We start from the raw sequence: 12273 nt of genomic DNA on the forward strand, positions 1-12273 counted from the left end.
AGTCACTCCGTGCTAGTCTCTGAGTTTCTTGGCAGTTCCAGGCTTAGGAGCTAGGCATAAAGCAGCAATAGTAGGAGACTACTCCAGCTGTTTGCAGAAACAGTTTAAAGGTGGATTCAATAGTGTACATCCCAACATGAGGAAGGCTGAAAGCTTTAGAAGGGCTGAAACCATAGGAAGAAGTTGAAAGACACAAAAGACCCTCCTGTTTGGAGGTAGCACCATTGTTGCCTTGGTAGAAGGCAAGTATTTTGTTTGGACTTTGGAGATACTAGCAGTAATTTCTTCTTCTGTTGAATGATGAGCAGTTTTTCACACCATACTATAGTCTTCTCCAAAGGTGCATTAGTACATCTGGCATCTATTGACCACATTCAACCTTGCCATTCCATATAGTAGTTCTCCACACTGGGTGTCAAGTGGGAGCTAGCTGTAATCTCCCTATCTGGCCTAGAATCTCCAACTTGATGAATAAAATAGAATTGAAGCATCATGTGATCAGCAGTAGGGAATGGGAATGAGTCTTGGATGGCAGTGGGACTCTGAAGTGAGTTGCACTATAGCCCCCTTTGAGCAGGTTCCGTCTGTTAACCGGTTTATTTTATAAAGAGTATTTTTCCCCCCGTGTTCTCCTTGCAGTGTCTCCACTCAATCATGAGAAAAACTGTTGCAGAAACTGCATGAAAACATGAGAGTCAAAATGCCATGGAAAACATCACAACCTTGGCAGATTCCTTAATAACAGTGGGAAGCCATCAAAGCCATTTAGAATCTCAGACAGGCTGCAGTGCTGATGTGCAAGGAGTCGTGGTATTCATAGGGTAACTAGCCAAACTGCCTGTCGAGAATGACAGGGTGTGGGGACAGAGCTCCGGGCCCCCCCTCCAGGCCCGCTCCCCCTTCCCTCCTGCTGCTTGGGGTCCGGGCCCGCTCCCCCTCTCCCCACCGCAGCAGGGCCTGATGTGGGGGAGGACCAGGCCTGAGGGTGAGGAGAAGCCAGGCTGCCATGGCAAGGGGGCAGCAGTGGGCCCAGGCCAACCTGGCGGTGGCAGGGGGACAATTGGGCCCAGGCCCAAGGGGTAGGAGGAGGCCCCAGGGCGCGCTCCTCCCACCCCCATGTTACCTGCAGGGAGCAGGGTGCATCTGGTCTGTTGCCACCACCTCCAGGGAGCGCTGGCCTTGTCCCCCCTGCTCCGTCCCCTGTGTCCCCACCATCATGGCTGTCTTCGGTCAGAACGCTTCTTTGCGCTCTGATTGCCCATTTGTCAGATGCAAATAAAGGGTTACAAACAGAGAGACAGACAGATGATGTAGGCTTTTATAATCCTAGAATGACCAGGCAGGAGTGCTACAGGATCACCTGGTAATACCAGGTTAATGGCTCAAACACAGAGATTTCAGATAATTTCATAAGGAAACTGAAGAGAGTGATGCATGCTTAGGGTGAAATTCACCCCTGTCCTGTTTAAGCCCCATGGGAGATCCCTGAGGCTGTTTCTGTGCCCACAATGTGTGCTATCCTTACTAGAGTAGTAAAATATGAACTGTGATTTCAGAGCTGTTTCACAGGGATCCTGACCCCCTTTTTTCCTTCTTTTTTGCCAATTTCCAGTCAGCGCAGTGATCCCTTGATTCCTCACCTGTCTCCTTTCAGATTTTGAAAAGATATTCCTTCAGTTCATCTTAAATGTCAGCAGCCTGATGTCTTCTGTTGTAAAGCGTCTCTCAGAATCCTTCACCAGGGCACCACTTAATATGGTGCTAGAGGAGGTCTCTACTGGGCTTTCCAGTACTTGTGCAGCAAACACAGCAAATGCAGCCCAAAAATGTTCCTGTTGCACAACCATGTTGGAGCAGGCTTTTCACAGGACTCTCAGTGGAGACATCTATGCATGTTAGCGAGAGGCTGTTATTTAGTCATCAAAAACTATTATCTCCTCATACCAGCTTCTGCAGGTCGGCATTACAGGTCTCCCCACCAGCTGAAGCACTAATTAATTTGCTTAGAGCATCATTTTATTGGCAGCACCGAGAACACTAGGGAGTCCTGTGCAGAGGATAGATTTCCAATCTAATCTATCTACCAGCAGCTAATCTATCTGCAGGATCTATTTACTGTACTTAATCCATCTGCACGATCTACCTCTCTTTCTCCATTTTTATATCATCCTCATTACTATGGCATTTCAGCACCTCCTGGGGAAACTTGTCATAACAGTTCCAGCAAGAGTTTGCTTAAAAATATATTTAATCAATGCTTTAAAAAAAACACACAAAAAACCCCCACCACACATCACAAGGATTATTAAATCTGAGAAAACTGAATGCCTGTTAACAGGGGAACGTAAACCATGCGATATTAGTGATAGTCTTTTTGAGCATCTCCGATACAAGCAGCTTGTTATTGCAAACTCTTGACATCCCACAGGTACATGCCAAAGCAACACAATGGGCTTTAGAGCAATTGTGCACATCAAAACACCACAAGAAAACACAACAATCCCAGGTGATATTGGCCCACAGTGAATATTGTTTGAGGGAACAGGTGGTGACCTCAACCAAAACAGGACAATCCTGGACACCTTCCAGTCTCATATATCAGGGTATGAAGTGGCAATTGCTTTCTTACTCCCTGGAAAACATATTACGTGAGGTTGATTCTGAAGTCTGGGGCATTGATCATCGTTGTGAGGTTGAATATGATGGACAAGTGGTTTGATCAGGTCTGGCAATACTTGCATTGAAACTGATGCAATCCCACCCTTGTGTCATGAATTCTCTACAGTAGAGCCTCTTGGTTTTAAATGACAACACCCCATACTGTGAGCTGATAAAATGTGAAACAGAATTAAGGAAACATTTTCCTGTGGCCCAAGCTTCCAGGCTTACACAAGTGGTGGAAGAAGAGGAAGTAAAAAACAATATGTATATGGCCATGTATTTCACACAGGCTACTGAAATACCATCCAGTATGGCGTGGTCATCATTTTCCCCATATTGGAAGTAAGGGAAACTGAGGCACAAAGAAGTGCGCTGTCTTAGCCAACAAGCCGGGGCAGAGTTTTCATTCCTGATTAACAGTACACAATTATCACTGCTAGACATTTTGTGTTGTCTCCATGCACAAGTCAGCTCAATATGTTGCTAATTGAGTTTGTAGTGCTAATGCTCTGAAAGTTCAAAATCTCCCTCCCATCTGATAATCTAATACTAATGCAGCTGTTGGTACCACAGGCCTAAACTACATATAGATGGCAGAACAGAGAGCAACTGAGTGTACAGTAGTCTCTGTTTTCCCTATCTAGCACAAGAGACCTGAGCAGGCTCCAGGTCAGAGCTTCCACCCAGTCTGCAGAAGGCATTTAGGACAGCTCCACCTGCTCCACTTTATTCTGGCCTTCTCCCTTCACTCCTCTGGCTGTGCCTGATTCAAAGCCTACTGAAGTCAATGGACATCCTCCCACTGATTTCAGTGAACTTTAAATTGGGCTTTTTGTTCCTCCCCCCTCTCTCCCTTCCCAAGAAAGTGAATGCATCTCTCTAATGATTCATAGTGGAACGTAGAGCCTTTCCCTCTTTGGGCACACGGCAGCACTGCTAGGAAATCATTACATCCAGTGGCAGCTTGCTGACCTATGCAAAATGCTTCAGATGAGCCTGGGTGCACTTCCCAGTCTGGTGTTCACATCAGAAATTGCATTAGCCCAATGGACTATTGCTGTGTCAGCAGAGACCAAGGGCTGCATTTAAATGGAGAAATGTCTGCCTTCTCATTCCCAAGCCTTGGTCTGTCCCGATCAGGGCTGAGAGTCTTCAAAGACAAGGACTAGAGGAGCAGTGAAAGGGTTGGGTGAGCTTAGAGGAAGTGCCCCAGTGCTGATGGATACTATGAAAGAGGAACCTTCTGCTTTGCTTACTGTCACTGATATTCAAACCCCCATAGTTAACATATTCCATATCAAATCATGGGAAGAGCTACAGATATTTTTGTTTACAAATACATTTTTTAAAAGTCCAAAGAGCCAGAAATTGCCCAGCCTGCACAAGCTGAATCTAGGTTTGGATCTCTCTCAGTAAGGATCATTCAGGGCTTGATTCTTCACTATGTCATTTCAGTTCTACCCTGGTGGAAGGCCACTGAAATCAGCAGAGTGACAGTGGCACAAACCTGAAGTAATGGTGTCCAGGATCCGGCACTTGCAGTCATTCCTGTGCACTCTGGATATGTGGAATTCAGAAAGGAGTATGGTTCCAAAAAGGCTTCTTTTGCTTATAAGATGGCCTTCTCACCTGAGAGACAAGTTGATTGAGGGGCGGCAAGGAAAAGATGAAAACACCAGACAGTGGATGTCAGGGGCTTGGAATGTGAATTTCCCTCTTGTCAGCAGATTAATAATGCTTTGTACTGATATTATGCCTTTCATCTAAGGATTTCAAAGCACACTGCAAGCAGAAATTAATTCTGCTTCGCTAGCTGTCCCCTGAGGTGTTTATTATTATCCCAGCATACAGGGAAGGGGAGGATTCTCTCCAAAGTCACACAGCCGCTTTGGCACGGCGCAGGAAGTGGAACGCAGGAGTCTTGACTCCCAGGCCAGTGGTCTGACCGCTAGCCTTGCCTCACTCCCCTTGTCTTGACTGGAAGGTGAGGCAAGTATATCAGTTTTGGGCTGTGAAGGCTACTGTTGGAGTTGCTCTGCAGGCATACAGGTGCCTTGCAAGGCTGAAATTTAGGTCAGGCCCTTGTGACTGTCACAGAAATCAACCCTAAGAACTGCCTCTAGGAATCAACTAAGAGAAGATGGGCGTTCTAGGGAACAAGAGTAGCAGGGGCCTTCTGCTAAAATGAGCTTCCACACAAGACTGCCAAGAGATAAGGCAGGTAACTAAGGCTGCAGACAGACAGAACATATGGAGAAAGACAAAAGGAAAGAAAGAAAGAGAATAGATTGGGACGACAGAGACATAGACAGACAAGGAATAGGAGAAAGAGGATGGAGATGGAATATGATTTCTGAGCCCAGGCCCCCTTTTTGTAACTGATCCTGGTTCTGCTTGCTCATTAGAGGGGAGTGCTTTGAAGTGAGTCACAGGTGGGCACATGCATAGCTCAGAGATAGGGACAGGGGAGTTCAGCTGATGACACACAGGCAGGAGAAGAGGAGGGAGTAGACAGCTCAAAGACACTAGTGCTGTCATGGCTGGCTTGTATCCTTTGATTTGGGGCTGCGCTGACAGGGGGAGGGGAATCCTTTGGAGAGAAAGCATGCTGTGACTCGCCTGCCACTCCATTCACAAGGGGAGGGGATGTCAGGGGGAAGCCTGCATTAAAGTGTATTCCCCTTCCTTCAGATGTGCTTGGCATCAAAAGGAATTATGCAAACACCAGCCAGGAGAGAAGAGGCTTCCTAAGCATCAGAACAAGCCACCACAGTAGCAGGGACTCATGCTGAAAGGTGACATGGGGTAATTAGCTCTAGTAGCTCAGAAAGCTTAAGGCAGCAATCGCCCTGATCCTGAAGACAGTGCCCTCCACTCTCTCTGGAGCCCTAGTTACCTGCCTTAGCTTAAGGCTTCCCCACGCTCTGCCTGAGGTCGGCTGAGGCAGATCTCACTGCAGGCCTCAACAGGAATGCAGGTGATCTGTGTAGAGCCACTGCATGTACCAAAGGCTGTTACAGTTTTGGAAATACCTGTGTCCGTCAGGAACCACACAGTTCTGAAGCATGGAGCCCATCTGAGGGTTGGTTGACACCATTCTGCATTACAGGTGCTAGGCCTCCTGGGGGGAAAGCTACTTCAACTGTTCTCCTCTGCCCTGAGGCAGGAAGTGGCTCCATGCCACCTTTGTGCTCTGCACATTTGATAACCAGTAAAAGAGTCTGCCCAGATCTTAGCAGCTGTAGCATGCCATCACCCTCATCTCTTCTCTGACCTGACACTAGGGACTAGCAGCAAGGCTCAAAGGCAACCACTGTGCATGTTGCACCCTGATTAGAGATGTCTTAGCACAGGGCATATCCTAGAGCGGCGGGTTCCACGCCCTTTATGCCACAAGGATGGAATAAATTGATTGTTGCATACAGAAATGAGGATCTAACCTTCTTCATTCAGAAAGACCTGAAGCAGTTTAAACCACTACCAAACAGGATAACCCAGTCCCAAGACAGAGCGTGCAGCTCTGGTGCCTGGGGGTAAATAGTCATCTTTTGACTTGGAAACAGCATATCTGCTCTGCAAGTCACCACAAGTGTCTAAATATAGAAGCCTTGCGATGGCAAGTTCCTGAGCTGCTTCTTGGAGCGCAACTGCACCGCAGTCAGCTGACATTTGAGAATTGTCTAGTGCAAAGGAGCCCACTTATGTGATGAAGGGGCCTAATCGCTCCAGCTCCCCTCTGTGAGAGGTCAAAGCGAGTCCAAGCCAAGGGTGGGCTGACTCCCACCACCAAAGTCTGGATGGTCAAAGCCAACTCCTCAGTTACAGCCAATCCAAAGCTTCTTTGTTCCCACTTGGCCCAACAAGAGACAGGCAAAAGGCTCTTTGCATACCAAAAAATTCAGGCCTAGGAGTGTAAAAAAAACCCTTCTCTCATCCAGGTTTCTAAATAGGTGTGATCCCAAAACCTAGCTTTTTGCTGCAGAGGAAAATCTTTGGTGGCAGACAGCCAGACTGGCTCCTAGTAACAGCCAGCTCTGGCTCCACCAGGCATATCTTTTTTATGCCAAGCTGAGGAATTACTTAATTTACTACAGCTCGTCCCACCTCCTTTCCCTCATGGATGGTCCCAATTCCCTTCCTTCATGGATGGTCCACTGTATGTGATGGGAACAGTGCTTAGGAACCTGGTGCTAGGGCAGGGAGCACACTGAGGATTAGTTAGCTGAGGATCTGTGCAGTGCTTTGGATCCAAAATACGCCAAGGCCACTACAAAGACCCCCAACTTCCATGGTGATAGATTCATAGATTCATGGGTTTTGGAGCAGGCCCTTGGAGTTCTAGAGGGTGCCCGGACACCCCCCATGCTCCTTGCTCTGCAGATCAGTGCAGCCCCCGACAGACAGCAGAGTAGACAGGGACTCTACTTCACAGCCGCCTGTGGACTGCCCTTCAGTTTGTAGGAGCCAACTCTCCTCCAAGCAGCATCCATGATGCCTCCACTCCACATGAGCTCTTCCAGCCCTGGGAGGCTTCAGTACTGGCAGTGCCCCTGCCAGCAGAATTCTCCCTCCTCAGCCTGAGGGACTGAGACAGCCCCGATTGCCCTAGGAGGGGGACTGCTGAGAAGCATTTATTTGCACTATAGTTTTAGGCTTTGTCTAAAACAGAGGTTCCCATATGTTTTCTTACAGTGTACTGTCTTCCAGATTTACCAGATTACCCCTACCAGCATATATTATAAAGAAAACTTAATCCACCCTGCTACCTTGCAGCCTGCAGCTCCTCTCTTCATGGTGGCTGGGGCTTACATCGCTCCAGCCTGAGCCTTCTTCGGTCAGGTGAGACCTCACTAGCTCCCCTCTGCCACCTGCAAGCAGTTTCAGTGACTGTTTGTGCTCTTAAAAGAGCAGGCATCTCCCAGTGCTGTGCTACAGCTCCCTCCACATCACAAATGCATGTATACAGGTACATCTGCCATAGTCCTATTCAAGAGGAGGAATAAACTACACTGATATAGCCTGTCTTTATACTGTTACAGCTGCTCCTTGCATGCAGAGTTTTACTGATGTAACAGCATCAGTGAAAAAATTATACCCTGACCGCTACAAAAATCAGTGCAGTACAGGCCTCAGGGAAGAGAGAAATCCCCTCCTTCTTGTCATGCTTTATGGACTACCCAGACAACTGCTCTGGAGAGACAGGAAATGTAGTTGACCCTGTCGGGGAGAGGTGGGCAGGGGAGCAGTGCAAGCAAAACTATTTACTATGATTTTCCCCACGTACAAAGAACAAACTATCAGGATGAGCCTTGCTTTAAGCTAAAACAAGGAGGAGACAAAACATCTGTGAGAGAGCATGGTGGGTGCAACTCCTTGGACAGTCCTCGTTCAACAGAATGGGTAACGACCGCCTGTCTGCAGAGTTAAAGGTTTCTGACACTGAAAACAGAATGCAATGGGGATGTTACTAAACACACAGCGTTGGGCTCTCTAGCAACCAGTGGTATTTTTGAAGCGGCTTCATCTGCAGGGGACAACTTCCTAAAGCCACAACAGAAGGTGAATAGATAGCAGATGGATTTTTATAGTTTCATAGTAGTTAGGGGTCAGAAGGGACCTAAACAGATCATCTAGTCTGACCCCCTGCCACTGGCCAGAGCACACGCTGGGATCATATGACCCCAGACAGGTGTTCCTCCAACCTCTTTCTTAATTTACCCAAGATAGGAATGAAAAGCACCTCCCTAGGAAGTTGGTTCCAGATCCTAGCCACCCTAACAGTGGAATGCCTCCTAATCTCTAACCTGAACCTATTCTCCAGCAGCTTCTGGCTATTGTTCCTCATCACCCCAGGTGCTGCTGGAGGGAATAGGACCCTTCCTATTTGCTGCTGATCTCCCCTAATGAGTTTGTAGGCAGCCACCAGATCCCCACTCAGCCTCTGTTTCCTGAGGTTCAGGTCCCTCAGCCTCTTCTCATAGGGCCTGCCCTGCTGCCCTCCAACCAAGCGAGTGGCCTTCCTCTGAACCCTCTCCAGGCAGGCTACATCCTTCTTAAAGTGTGGTGCCCAGAACTGGACGCAGTACTCCAATTAAGGCCAGACCAATGTCACGTAGAGGGGGAGTATCACCTCTCTGGATCGCTGAGCCTGGAGGATCGTCCCCTTAAGGTGTAACCATCCCTCGTGGATTCCCATATCCTTTACCTTTTGGGCCCTCAGTGCCTCCCCCACTAATCTCCTAAGTTTGTTGAAGTTGGCCCTTCTGAAGTCAGGGGCTTTAGTCTTGGTATAAGCCCTCAAAACCCTGCTCTGGATGGTGAATTCCAGCAGGCGATGATCACTGTCACCCAGGTGGTCAAGGACCTGCAGTCCCCTTACCAGGTCATCCCCAGTGGCCAAGACCACGTCCAGCAAGGGATCTCCCATAGTGGGGCTGTGCACCTCCTGGATAAGGTGGAGGTCCTGTATTTCAGCTAGGAACCTACGCAAACGGTCAGACCTGGCTGACTGCTCCTCCCAGCAGATATCTGGGTAGTTTAGGTCCCCCATGACAATGACATCCCTAGACCCAACTGCCTCCATAAGCTGTACTGAGAAATCCTGGTCCAGCTCAACCCCTTGGCAGGGTGGTCTATAGTAGACACACACCATAAGCTCCCTTTCGCCTTGCCCCCCTTGAAGTTTGACCCACAGTGCCTCTGCCTGACCTTCCTCTGCCCCAGAGCTAATTCTTGATGATGTGAGTTGCTCTTTGACATAAAGGGCGACCCCCCGCCGCCTTTCCTCCCAGTCCTGTCCCTTCTATATAGTGTGTATCCCTGAAGCCCACTGCCCAGTCGTGGGTAGGATCCCACCAGGTTTCTGTGAGCCCCACTAAGTCTGGATTCTACTTTGGAGTATAGGTAGATGCCTGTAATGTCTCCCTCTGGGGGCTGACATAGAAATATGGGAGCTGCTGTGGCAACCGTTTGCTAACGAAGACTCTGCTTTTGGAGCCAAGGAACACGGGTTCTAGTTGGCACTGCAAACCTCTGCAATGTATCTGGGAATTGTGTCTATAGTTTACCGTGCGTGGATTTGTTGCAAACAGTAGACCTAGGGGCAGGCCTTAGCTCACAAGAGTCAGAATGTTCAGCACATATTCTGGTTCAATTTGGGCTTGTCATTTGGCACGGGGCTCTTCTCAAAGGAGGCTTTGCCAGAAGTCTTCCGTCATATTTCCTGCATCAGAAGCAACCAAGCCAGGACTGCAGTTCCCTAAGTGCCAATCTGCCTGCAAGCTGCATCATCCCTGGTGGGAGGAAAGATGAAGCCCTAATGCCCTGCTTGATGCCTTCAGCACTTCTGATTGGGATGGCTGGTGCAGAAAGGGCCAGAGAACACTGGGTGTGGTTGCTGGACTGTGGAAGTGGCCTCCAAATCTTTCAAATTCCAAGGTTTGGAAGCTTGGACATCCAGATGCTCTCCAGGTCATGTCCCCCTTGCCTCACTCCCACTTCTTCCTTACAGCACAGCTTCCTGGGGAGATAGGATGTTATTGGCTCATTCCCATCTCTAATAGGACATGCAAGAGCAGAGCCAAAGTGTGTGCTCCATGGGCATCACAGACTTCCGCAAGGGCATCCTTGGGAAACATGAGACAGAAAGTAGCTGCTGCTATCCTCCTCTCCTGCCATGCAGATCCAGAGCCGGGGACCTGTGTGGAGATAACAAACCAAGGCCCAGATCATGTTCTGCCATCACCAAAAAGTCTATGGGCATAGGTAGCATAAGAATCAGCCATATTCTAACGTAGCCAATTACAGTCTATGCCCCTTTTGGTTGGTTTCAACAGTCTACTTCATTTCCTGTCCCAACTGTGGCTGTATGTTGCTTAGCAGCTGCTACATTTCCCCTCTCCAAGACCTTGGCTGCAAGTTAGTGATGCAGGTTTTAGTTATTCCATATTATCTGTCCAGCACTTTCAGCTCTTTTAGGATAGAGCCCATTGTCTAAAGGGGAGATAGTTTTAATAATAATTAATTGGAGTTTAGAGAAATGAAGAGGAAAGTTTTTGGAGGGAACATGGGCTGGATCCTGGAAATTTTGGGCCAGTTCTCCTATGACCTGGACCTGGGAAGGTACAAGCTTTTCTCCAAACACAGTGTTTTTTTTAGTATACCCTAAGGTAAACTTATCTAGTAATATGGGTATCTTTACCTGGATGAGCGCATTCTGGTGTGAGAGTATCCATGCAAAAGTTGTCCCTGCAAAACATAACCCCATATAACTGCTGCAGTATAACAGATAAAATATTCCCTACGGGAACCTCTCTTAGTGAAGAGGAAAGTGTACCAGTCATACCCTTGGGGACCTGCATCTGGTCACTCAGACTGCAACAGGATCCCAGCACTGCATTTCTGACCAGCAGCTTTGTGTCTGCTTTGCTTCAGAGTAAATGACACCACACAGTTAGGAGCAGGACCCCACTTAAGAAGCAACATCGTCTACTCATGATTTCATCAGAGCTATACCAGCCAAGAACATGGCCCATACTCATTACTTCCATAATTATTGCCCAGGGGAAGAGGAAAGAGGGAAGAAGCCACTAGTTCTGTAGCTTAATGCCTGAGGGCTGGAAGGTTCTCAGTATTAAGTAAGGCTGAGGACTTGGAGAGCACAGAGCAGGTGATGGACAGCAAAGACCTGCACCCATCCAAGACCACAACAATCCTGCCCTCACTCCCTAGAGTGGAGTTCACATTGCTCCAGGTGTTGGGCAGATAAAAGCACAATTCAATAGTTAGAAAGAACCAGTTTCCTGTAAGTACCCACCCATAGGAAAGCATCACTAGGAATGCCCTTTTCCACTGAAATGTGGATAAAAAGCTCCGAGGGGAAACCACAAGGAACAGAGAGAAAAAGGGAAGTCTTTCAGCAGTTTTTGGCAGATCTGTAAAGGGCCTTCCATCTTCAACACCTAGGCTTCCATGGACAAGGGACTGGGAGGCAGGAGCTCTGGACTTTATTCCCAGTTCTGCTGACTGCAGTGTGATCCTGGGCACAACACTTCACCACTGTCTTCCATCTCAGCCTGTGTCTAAATTGTTTCTAAGGTCAAAGCAAACCCTTAGATACTCTAGTCTAATCTTCTGCCACCAATGCCCAGGGCCCCTGTGATAGCAGGAAGTTGCCTAAGGGAGATAAGCTCCATGACTGGAAGCGGTAAACCCTGCTGCATGCTGCATGCTGCAGAGGAGTGCAAAAGGTCCCCAGTGTTAGGGCAGGAATTGTCTTCATACATTTGTAGAGAGCCCAGCTTGACACACCAGTGATCTGGGTTGTACCGCTCAGTTCTGCTGTTGTACACTTCATAATTCTCTCATTTACAAAGGTCTCTGGGATGCCTTCCCCAGGGGTGGCAGAGACAGGGAGGGTGTTTAGGGGTTCCCCTTAAGCCAAACCATTGCTGTTCACTTTGCACTAGTAACCTTACATTTTACACCTGGAGAAGGGCAGGACCTGCTCGAGTGGAAGGCTGCCTGTGGTCGGAGGGCAGGTTTCCCTCACTTCATACTGTATATGCGTTCCTGGAAAACAGCACATAACTCAAATTTGCATAAAGGGAACCC

Source organism: Crocodylus siamensis, chromosome 13 (assembly GCF_052110815.1).
Source record: "Crocodylus siamensis isolate JL-2025a chromosome 13, ASM5211081v1, whole genome shotgun sequence".
NCBI lineage: Eukaryota > Metazoa > Chordata > Crocodylia > Crocodylidae > Crocodylus > Crocodylus siamensis.